Consider the following 11,777-nt stretch of genomic DNA (forward strand, 5'->3'; position numbering starts at 1 on the left):
ACCACCACATAATAAATACTGTACGTATCTTTTGGCTGATACGACAATCAAAAGAAGTGTTTAACACATTTATGTCTAATAGAAGATTTTGCAACAGAAATATCCAAAAGATCTGGAATTTTTGTTACTATAAATGTAAATCCTGTCTATTCTTTCCTGAAAGGTGTTATGATACAAGACATTTAAACTTGCTTATTGAAAAGAGAGAAGTCTTTAACTCCGTTTTGATCCAATTCCAAACCAAAGGAACTCTTGTGTTGGGGCTTAAAACAGAGCGCTGAAATGATACATGTCCCTTGCTAGACTGGGAACCGCAATCCCTTAATTCAGATGACCTCAAGGCTTGACCAGAGAGTACTCAGCTGCTTCTTCCGGTTACCTTTTCATGCTGGCTTGTCCTTAATATAGCTAATGCTCCCCAGATGTATCAGCTGCTAACTCTCTTTAACTCTCACTGGACTGCTTTTCACAGACATGGAGGGAAAAGAAATATCTCCTAATGCAGAAAATTTGGGGTCTCTCAAGGGCCCTCAGAGCAAGCAATGCCATGCAGGCAAAGCTACCAAATGCGTGTTTTTATTTTAAATGTCTTATTTTTAAAAATAAAACAGAATACTGTAATAAACTCCCCATGTGCCATTACGCAGCTTCAACAAAATGATTCCATATATACTGTTACCCACATTCGCCTTCCCAGATGATTCTGTAGCAAATTCAGACATTTCATTTTATAAACAAACATTTCAGTGTGTAACTCTAAAAGAAGACTCTTTTCTTTCTACATAACCACAGTACCATGATAGCATCTTTAAAAATGAATAATTCTGAACGTTATCAAATATTTGGTCACTGTTTACATTTCCAACTCTCTATTTTTTTTTTAAGATTTTTATTTATTTATTCGACAGAGATAGAGACAGCCAGCAAGAGAGGGAACACAAGCAGGGGGAGTGGGAGAGGAAGAAGCAGACTCATAGTGTAGGAGCCTGATGTGGGGCTCGATCCCAGGACCCCAGGATCACGCCCTGAGCTGAAGGCAGACGCTTAACGACTGAGTCACCCAGGTGCCGCTCCAACTCTATCTTTAATGTCTCAAAGGTTTCTAGTTTGAATTAGGATCCAAACACGTCCTACATGTAATGATTGGTTAATATATTTTTTTAAGTCTCTTTTCACCTATTGGTTTCCCCTCCATCTTTCTTTCCCTCTTTTTAATTTATTTGCTGAAGAAACTCAATTGTTTCTCCTGCAGGATTGTTTGTCCTGATCACATCTCCATAGGACGATTTACCATGTTCTTTTTTCCTCTGACTTGTCTGCAGTTTAGTAATTGGATCTGGAGGACTGACCAGATTAAGGTTTGATTTTTTGAAAAAACTCCTTCCTCTATCAGGAGACGTCTGGTATCTGGCTATCTTTCTCTTTTTGATGTTAGTAATAATTGATGCTTAATGCCTAGATCCGTTAACTCATTTTGGGTTACAAACAGATGATACTCCAGTTCTGTCATTTCTTTTTCATTCATTTGCTCACATACCACAATAAAGAAAATCTTACTTTTATCTACTGTTTGACTACCCAGTGGTTCTTTTTTCACAGATTTTCAAAATAATGAGTTGGTTCACCGGCATCGTCCAATGGCTGACAAATTATTTTTTTAAGTATCATTGTGAACTCATGGATTTAAACTTATTTGATTAATTTCAATCTTTTGAAGGTTTTTTCCTCATTGATCTTCATATTGCTTCATCTTTGGCAGTCTCTACTAGTTGATTTTCAAGTCTTTGACACAGTGTTACTAATTTTTGATAGCTTCCTCATTGTTTGATGTGACAAGAGCTTCCAAGATAATCTCATGTATTTCTTGTCCTGGTACTGGACCTAGAATTAACCATTTCTCCAAGGACGAGAGTTCCTTTCAGAAGGAGATTGGATTTCAACACCAAAGTCTGGGTGCTAAAGGTACTTATTGCTGCTGGGTGCATCAGTGTTTCTAGGACTTTTCAGTTGAAAAAATTAGAAATAGTGTCTTTCAAGCAGAAGATGTCAGTTTATATTGACACTTCAAATTCAGGACTAAAAGCTCTTAATCTCTTCTTTCTAACATCAGTTTTTCCTTTCTCCCTTACCACGAATCTTGCTTATGAAGGACACTGGATATTATAATATTGCAGAATTATACTTCATGAATACAGCATTTCTTGAATTACAAAACCATTGCTACTGCCTATGCTATGATTACTGAAAACTTTACAATTTTTTTCTGGCTTTTTTTTCCCCCCTTAAGGCATATATTATTAGGGATGTGCAATCGAAACCTGTTGTTTTGGTTTTTTTTTTAATTATTTGAATTAGTTTCTGGGTGGTTATGACAGCACTAGTTACCTATTTAGATTCACTTGTCTCATTTTAATTCAGTTTTTAGGGATTTAATTTTTTTATTATATAAAATGCTTACATGGTTTCAAAGTCAATTCCATTAGAACAAGATATATTCAAAGAAGTCTTCTATCCCTGTTCTTTCATCTTATTCACTCTGTACCCTTAGGGGAGATGTCAGCTTTAGGATTGGTACATATAACTATTACATATTATATTTCTTCCCTTATTATCATCATTTATCCATAGCGCTATACTTAACTATAAGCTAATGCTCACCAGTAGTCCTTACATTGACTTATCTCCAGTCATTTTAATTGTCTGAAGGTTATTCTCTAATAGATACCCCAGCAGTAACTCATGGGATGTTGAAAAGAGTTTGATATTATATTTGGAAAAGCAGCTTATCTGAATATAGAACACTTGGCTTGGATTTTATTTTTTGGTTTACCCTAGAAGGCATTCAGTGTTGCTACTGAAAATTCTTCACAATTTTATTTTCTTTCAGTCATAAGTGTCTTAGATTTTTTTTCCAGATGTCAGGAGAATTTACTTACTTTCTTTAATGACCAATAATTTCATTAGACTTTCTTCACTGTTCTCATTCTCTTTTCCCAGGTACACAGTGTGCACTTTATTTATATATTTTTTTCTTAATTTTAGGTAAGTTTTTTTTCATTATAGATTTTTAAAATATCTCTCGTCTTTTATTGTTTTATTTATTGTTTTGGTGTTTTTTTTTCCTTTGGGGACTTTTATTATACATGTGTTGTTTCTTCTTTTCCTATCGTTCAGAAGGCTGAATATATCAGAGATTTCCAGAAGGCTGCTACCTGAACTGTATCTGTTAAAAGCCCAACTTGAAGTGAGTAGTAAAATGTTAAGAAACACAGTCTAAGGATAGAATTGATTAGCTATCAGGTGAACTGAATGCATATTCTCCTCTGATTCAGACAACCAACAGACTACATGTTTCACAATAATTTACGTCCTCTTATTTTCCTAAGTGACTAAAATAAGAAATTACATGAAATTTATGATTGCATTTGAGATGATGCACAGTTGCCAAAGTAAAGTTTACAAAATAGTTCCAGGGGAAATTATTTTAATTCATTGCTGGGCAAAGCTTTTCCCTAAGACCTGTGTTTCTTTTTTCTGAGAGTCACCATAACCCCTATGGCTGCTAGGAATCTGAGCCAAATTGTGGCTCAGTCTTGTAATAATAAACATAATTATGGCAGGGTCCTTAGCACTTGCATGTATTCTTGAACTTGGCCCCAGCTTTTACTTCAAAGGTTTTTAAACTTTGGTGTCAAAGGACAAGCTTGCAGAGAAATTGTATACAAAATTTAGTTTGAATATATATATTTTTTCTGGGAAAGTCTGGACATTACATCAGATTTTGATTCCAAAAGAGATCTGTGATGTGAAAAGAATGTGAAAACTATTGTTCCTCTATTAATCATTTCATTAATAAAACAGAAGCGTCTTTTCTAGTTTAATTTTAAACTCTTGGTGATTTCCATCAAAATGAGTTATTTACTTTTGGAATCACACTAAGCTTTCTTTATCTTGACAAAATATAATTAATAATGAACTAATGAATTTGAGTACAGACCTCAATCACTGAAAATGAAGTCATGCCATTTACAATTTACATGCCATTACATAATCTATTATGTAATAAAGGGAGAAAAACCTAAGCTCCGTTTTTACAAATATCAAGAGCTTGCTGAAAATTAAACTGGGTTCACTAAATTTATCAAGAAGGCTGCTTCATATATGATCATTCTAGTATCCTCCTTCAAATAGGTTGAGACACAAACTGCTTCAATAAAGTAATTATTTCTATATAAGCTAGTTTCATTTTTTTAATTTTAACTTTTTTTAAAGATTTTATTTATTTGAGAGAGAGAGAGCACACGTTGGGGGGGCAGAAGGAGAGGGAGAAGCAGACTCCCCATTGAGCACGGAGCCCCAACACAGGGATCAATCCCAGGACTCTGGGATCATGACCTGAGCTGAAAGCAGATGCTTAACCAACTGAGCCACCCAGGCCCCCTAAATTTTTTTTATTTTCTTATAAGATTTTATTTATTTATTTGAGAGAGAGAGAGAGAGAGAGAACATGAGCCAGGGGAGAGGCAGAGGGAAAGGGAGAAGCAGAATCTCTGCTGAGTGGGGAGCCCAATGCAAGGCTCCATCTCAGGACCCCAGGACCCCAAGATCATGACCTGAGCCAAAGTCAGACATTTAACCTACTGAGCCACCCAGGCACCCCTAAGCTACTTTCATTTTATTTCTTCTCTTTCTCTTCCTCCTATAACGCATTGTGTTTTCTTCCACATGGATAAGTATCCTGAGGTCTTTCGGTGAATATTTATCAAATTGGTCATAGGCTTGTTATCATAAATCAGACATCTCTAGAGAAATGCTCCCATCCACCCATCAAGAATTAAGGTCTGCAGGGGCGCCTGGGTGGCACAGCGGTTAAGCATCTGCCTTCGGCTCAGGGCGTGATCCCAGCGTTATGGGATCGAGCCCCACATCAGGCTCCTCTGCTATGAGCCTGCTTCTTCCTCTCCCACTCCCCCTGCTTGTGTTCCCACTCTCGCTGGCTGTCTCTATCTCTGTCAAATAAATAAATAAAATCTTTAAAAAAAAAAAAAAAAGAATTAAGGTCTGCAAATAGTTCTCTTGCTTGATGCGTAAGACAAAAGATATTATATGATAATGTGTTACAGAATTAAAACAAATACTAAGTTTACATTAATATGATATCTGTCTGAGTAAAGTGAAGAGGTAGAATAAGGCATGCAGTACTTATTAAATCAAAGTTGACCAAACTTCGGAAGGAAAAATTAAGCTTATGATTGGGAATCCAAAGTATCTCAATTAAATGTGTGATTGAATGGAATCACTTACCTAGAATGCATTCATTTTATATTTTGTCAACCATTAGCTTTTAACAGTTCGTGTTAATTCTTTAAGCCTTTTTCTAGCATACAGTAAGTTTGTGATTCTGTGAACAGACTGGCATTTCAATAAAAAGAGTTTTGTTCACTTGAGAAATAAAATCAACTTCTGATTTTGAACCTATTGGAAATATGGTTGCAATTCTCCTTGCAATGGTCTGCATAATTAGCTCTGAATAATTTCTTCCAGTTTTGTTATTCTTAGTGGAATTAAACACTTCAAAATTTAGAGAATTTAGATTTGACTTAACATTTCAAACTATTTAGAAAATGGCTATGATTAAATGTTGAATAATGGTAATATACATAATTTTGCATGACATGAATAAAAACATCTAGGTGAAATTTCCCAAATCATTTGCCCTTTAAGCAAATGATTACACATATTTGGTCTGTTGAGTTATGCAGTCAACTAGAATTAGTAATTAACTTGCAATCTGATGGACTTGAAGTAGGAGAAAAATATTTGAGGTTGGAATTTGTTTATATGAGTGTTTTTGTAAATTGTGGAGTCAGCTTAAATGCCTGAAGTGGATTCTGACACTGACACTTTTCTTCCTCCCTGCTGATTCGATTCACAGGGCCAGTAGCACTTAAGTGGCCAAATAGTGAGGTTACAAGCAGTCATTATTAAGGTAAGCGAAGCCTCACTCGTTGCTTGTGGTCAGACATCTGATTTTAATTGTGGGAGAGGTAGATAAACATTGATGTGATGGTGAGATAGAAGTTGGTATACCATTTCTAAGCTCATTAGAGCTTATAGCTTGCCAGTTTACACATACATACACACAAGAGGGCTGAAATAAAGCCTAGTTTCTGTATTCTTTGTTTCTGTATTCTAGGGATCATCTTCTAGAGAGATAAATACAGCCTCAAATGTAACCCTAGATTAAAAAAGTAAAAATACGAAAAGTAAAAATGGGCTTGCTTTCAGTTCACATCCCTTCACACCCACCCTCCAAGCCCAAACTCTGGGTCTCACTGGGGCCACATTACTCAGTTATTTATTCCTAAATCACACAGTCCCGTTTCTGTACCACTTATTTTCCCTAACTGCACTCTAACTCCTGCCAAAAACAAAAGACAAAAAAAAAAAAAGACATCAGAGAAAACCCCCACAGAGGTTTTAACTTCCTTTTCACCCCACTTTCCATCAAATGAGTTCCTTAGAAGTCACATCATGATTAATAATGCTAGTTTTCAGGAGAATTATTCTACTAATTTAACAAAAATCAGAATCATAAAGATAGAAGATTGAACATCATTTGTACATCTTTATTTTTTCTGAGTTTTATGCTATACTCTTAAACCAGAAAAACAGATGTTTGCTTAAGTGTCATCACTACGTATGAAGCACATCAGAGAAAATTCGATAAACTTAACTCGTAGTGGTCTCACTCAGCTTACTATTGATGTTATTTTTCAATAATTTTTTTTCCTCAACCTCCATCAAAACTCAGTTTAAACTTACATGCTTACTAAATAGGGTTTGGATGACTTTTCATCTCTATTTTCTATTTCTGTACATTTTCTGTCATCGCACTACCCAAAGATAAGCCTGCAAAAGGCTTCAAAAGGTTTGGTGATATTGATCACCTCCTTAAACTGAGGAAATAACCAGGAAATACATTTCATGTCTCATAGCCTTTGAGTAACCACATGCACAACCAACCATCAGTGAAGGAAGACTCAGGATCCTGGAGACAATAGGTCACATGTGGTTACAGGCAGCATTGGAAAGATCAAACCAGTTCTGAGTTGCCATGGGCAAATTATTTAACATAAATCTGCTCTCCAGATCCCACCTCCTGAATAGGGATGTTCATGTAGCTCTATGTAAAAGATACCCATGGGAAGCAACTGAACTTCTATTACAAGAGCTAAAATTAAATACAACAACATTTGCCAATATAATGCATGTTTATTCCCATCTTGACATTTGTTTCTTGGGGAGTAGCAGGTAAATTTTATGGTATGGGAATTATAGCTCAAAAAAAAAAAAAAAAAGCATAGCAGTGCCTACCATATAGTAACAGCTCCAGAAAATGCTTTTTTTGATAGCTCTCAAAAGCCAGAACTTTTACTCCTATGCAAAAATGACAGTGAACAAGATTAAATGACAATGAACATGATTTACTTTGAGAGCTGTAAGAGTTAAGTCATTGCTTAAGAATTTCATTACGATATTTGAACTTACTTTAACTCTTTGACCAAAATGAGGAACTTAAGGGTTTCCAATAAGGATTCAGTACATTGGTGAATTTAATGAAGGTTTAATGGTTTAAAATAAATTTATTTAAAAATATTTAAGAACTATTTTCCCAAAGAATTAATTAGAAAATTGTTTAGGGGCGCCTGGGTGGCACAGCGGTTAAGTGCCTGCCTTCGGCTCAGGGCGTGATCCCAGCGTTATGGGATCGAGCNCTCTGCTATGAGCCTGCTTCTTCCTCTCCCACTCCCCCTGCTTGTGTTCCCTCTCTCGCTGGCTGTCTCTATCTCTGTCGAATAAATAAATAAAATCTTTAAAAAAAAAAAAAAAAGAAAATTGTTCAAATATCCAGAATCTCCAATTTGCATGTTTTCTTTTCAAATTGCGAAAGTAATACTTTTTTGTAGTAGTTCAAAAGTGAGGAAATCTACAATCACCCACCCCAGCAGCCAAATCCTATTAACCCACCCCATCCTAAAGTCAGCCCCTGAAGATCTTATTGCGTATCTTTCCACACCCTTATTTTTTCTCAGGCAAACACATATAGCCATAGATATATCTGTATAGAGGTACGGTTTATTTCCTTTATCCTGGAACAGAATCAGAAGGTACCCATTACTTAATTCTTTCTTTCTTTTTTCTGTTTAATACATAATGGACATTCTCATAAGTCAGTAGGTAGAGACCCATCTTGTTCTAATTTTTGTAAGCATACATATACATATAATTTCATACACATCCTATTATGGATTCTTCATTAGTAGTCTTCTCTCGACTTCGATTTTCTGCTTACCTCACTTCCCCACCCTATCCTTTGCTCTCATTGACCCTCCCACACCCTCATTCTGTATTCTTTTGTAATTTAATGTACCTGCACATTCCATACACATTTTTGTCACTGTTTACTTTACAAAAGTGGAATATTAAATACTCTTCCCTACAGGTCATTTTCCTCATTCAGCACGTTTTGGAATACCCCCAAGTCCCACGTCAGTTCACACAGCTTAATTATTCCTTAATAATAGTTGCTAATGTTGCATAATATTCCATGCAAAATTTATTTACGTGTTTTCCATTTGGTTGGCATTCATCTAGCTTACATTTTATTTTTTTTTTGCCACTTTAAACAATGCTGCAATAATTTTTTAATATATTTTCCTTTATATATTCTGACATTCAGACCCACAGGATAGAGTCCCAAAAGTTATACTATTGGGCTGAAGAGTATGCAAATTTTTAATTTTAATAGATATTTTTAGTTGTTTTCCAAAAAGATAGTAACCATTTATATTTCCACCACATCCATGGCATCAATAGGTATCACTCATTTTCTATTTTTGTAGTCATATGAAAGCTGTTGAGAACTGTCACAAGACAATTTCTGATTCCTTGATAATTATGAGTAGCCTTTAATAGCTAGAGATGGAAGTGAACCATGACGCCTTCCTCCAAACCTCAGTGATCTGTTACAATGAAAACATCTTGAACTGAGTTTGCCACATGTGCATTTATGAACAGTCACCAAAACAGTTTAGCTGTTCCTCTAGGCATTCTAAAATTTCTACTGTCTGTCCTTACTACACTCTGAAAGCACCTTGCTTTACAGGTTTTCTCAGGGGAGATGGAGGAAAAACTTTGGCAACAAGATCACTTCTTTTTCAATCAGTAAAGATGACAAAATCCTCCATTAAGTGGTTGCGGTAAAAGTGGCTGTGGTGGGGAATGTAGTTATAGCCCTAAAGCTTTGTTTGCTGCAGAAGTGCTAGTATGTTGGGCTCACCAGATTCTTATACCCTATTTGTGAAAGGGTAAAGGGGCCCACACTAATTTCCTTGCTAATCACACATCTTGATCTTAGCTCATTTCACCAATGAAAACTCATTTCTAGTCAGCAAATGCAATAATGGAGGTTTAGACTGCAATTTAAAGTATCTTATGTATTCTCTTCTGGAGAGTGGACACATAATAGGGTCTCTCAAAGGCTAACTAACCCACCATAAAGTGTGAATTCAGGATTAGGGAACCTCAAATGTTAACCAACTTCTCCAGACTGTAGATTGCAGATAACTTATACACGTGCGTTATATTATCCAAATTGGAGTATTTTCAAGTAAATGCAGTATAGCAGGTATAAGGCAGCAGCTTGGCAAGTGACAGAAAAAGCAAAACACATTTCTCTATTTTACTGAATATGTTTCAGTAATTTCAAGGCATCAGTCATGGGACCTCCATTACCTAAGACTATAGGAGGAGAGGAGAAAGAAAAAGAGCAGCCAGAGTACGGCCGCTGAGTGGATGTGTTCATAAGCTCATGGGTATGGCATTAATGCTTAGAGAAAGAGGCCTTAGGAAACCTACGTTCACAGGTGGGGAGCAAACGTGGACAAACACTGCCTGCATTGTAATGTTTGACATATTTATCTTCACAACTCCTCCTAATGGTCAAATCAGTTCATTTAAGGTTCAGAATACTCAAGGCTGCACTATAAGTAGTAATAAATAGATTGGACAAATTTTTTTTCCACGGAACACACTTGTATTTCTTCAAGGGATATTCTGAAAACGTAATAACAAAGTTAGAAATAGTTCCACCATTTTTCAAAGTATGGGGAGATGTTCAAAAGACATGTTGATATAATTATGGAACTTAAGTTGTAAGTCTAATATGATAAGCCTTGAGGGTATTCAGGGATGAAATGCTTTTCCAAAGAGAATGGGATAACTTTGAATAACAGCCATTTGGTAGCCTTTGTTTTTGACACAGTGGCGGGAGCATGTGATGGCCACTGCAGTTTGATAAATGACCTTCCCATTATCCTCATTTTGTGGGTTTAGGTCAGACACCCATATTGTGACTTGGTTGGTGTGGAGGCTGGTGTTTCACTGTATTTTTAGAATATTTAGTCTATTTAGAAAGTTTACATAATTTTGGTTACAGTGACTAAAGTGACTAGTACTAAAATAAGACTGGCTTTTACAAAAACAAACTCTTCTAGCATTCGAAGGTAGCACTGTGTGCCAGTGTTCATCGAGAGTCCTTCCAATTCCAGGTTTGATGCTTAAGATTACAAATAGGGGTGCACATGGATGAGAGAAAAATACTTTGTCTCTGTGATTTGTAGGAACAGTTCCTAAAAGACAAAAAGAAAAATGTCTGTTTTTTCATGCTGCTTCGTCTAGAGTAGAGATGACAAGTAAGTTTCATTCATCTTGCCAACTCTGAGGAATTGATACTGGCTGCCTGGGACACTCTGTGGAAAAGAATTGGGATAGAGGGTTGGTACCCTGCTAGAAAAGATGCTACATACTAGTAATAACTGCCTGGGACTGAGTGCGAGAGGAGAGGTAGGGCATACGTGACATATTTGGTATTTCTAGACAAATGGGAAGTGAGAGGTGTATGGTCAAATACCTCATGTCTAGTTGATATTTTTTGGGTAGTTTATACCGTACGTGAAATCCACTGAATCAGGAATTCTTTGTGGGCTGATTTTTAAAAACATATTCCAATATTTATAATGTATAAATATATAACATAGATTTTCACAGCTATTATACACACATCACATGCACACACGTTTGTGTATGATTCGTAAGCACAGTGAAAGAATTTTAATTTTTCCTTAATTTTAAAGACTTTAAGAATTTTAATTAAACTAATTTTATTCATTTTAACTTTTTAATAATGGTGCTTGAAATCTAGTTGAAATGGAACCACATTTTGCTTAATAGTTAAATAATATATTACAAATATTTTTAAGGTGATTTTTTAATAAGGATTGAAATCATTGGAAAAGTATAAAGAAATGTACATAGATAAACAAAATACATGAGTGGTGGTCTATATTCAGAGTCTGAAAACCAACAGACACCTTTTCTGCCTAACTGGTATGTATCCGGGTGTTATAAAAAGTTTTAGATACTTCTCAATTTATTGTAAATTATTTTTAAAAGATTTATATTCATGCTGTAAATGATACCTCCTCATGTCTTTTGTTTCCAAAATGGAGGTTTTCATTTTTCTTATTGGTCTGTAAAGTTTATATATATAAATTTCTAAATGTATTATCTCTATTAGCCATATCTCTATATATCTATATAGAGAGAGTTTATATATATGTAGTTATATATGTATATATGTAGTTTATATATATAAATTTCTAAATGTATAAACATATATATAATATATATAGTTTATATATATGTATATATGT

General features: G+C 35.3%; 1 long non-coding RNA gene across 1 annotated transcript in view; it reads left to right on the top strand.

Annotated features, from left to right (window-relative positions):
* Positions 1–11,777, top strand: part of LOC117803342 — a 39,628-nt gene that overhangs the window by 20,901 nt on the left and 6,950 nt on the right. Inside the window, exons 8-10 of the long non-coding RNA XR_004627096.1 lie at positions 2,998–3,042; positions 3,175–3,244; positions 5,936–5,989. This is a non-coding gene — a long non-coding RNA (uncharacterized LOC117803342). The remainder of the gene's footprint in view (positions 1–2,997; positions 3,043–3,174; positions 3,245–5,935; positions 5,990–11,777) is intronic.

Source organism: Ailuropoda melanoleuca, chromosome 1, assembly GCF_002007445.2.
Source record: "Ailuropoda melanoleuca isolate Jingjing chromosome 1, ASM200744v2, whole genome shotgun sequence".
NCBI lineage: Eukaryota > Metazoa > Chordata > Mammalia > Carnivora > Ursidae > Ailuropoda > Ailuropoda melanoleuca.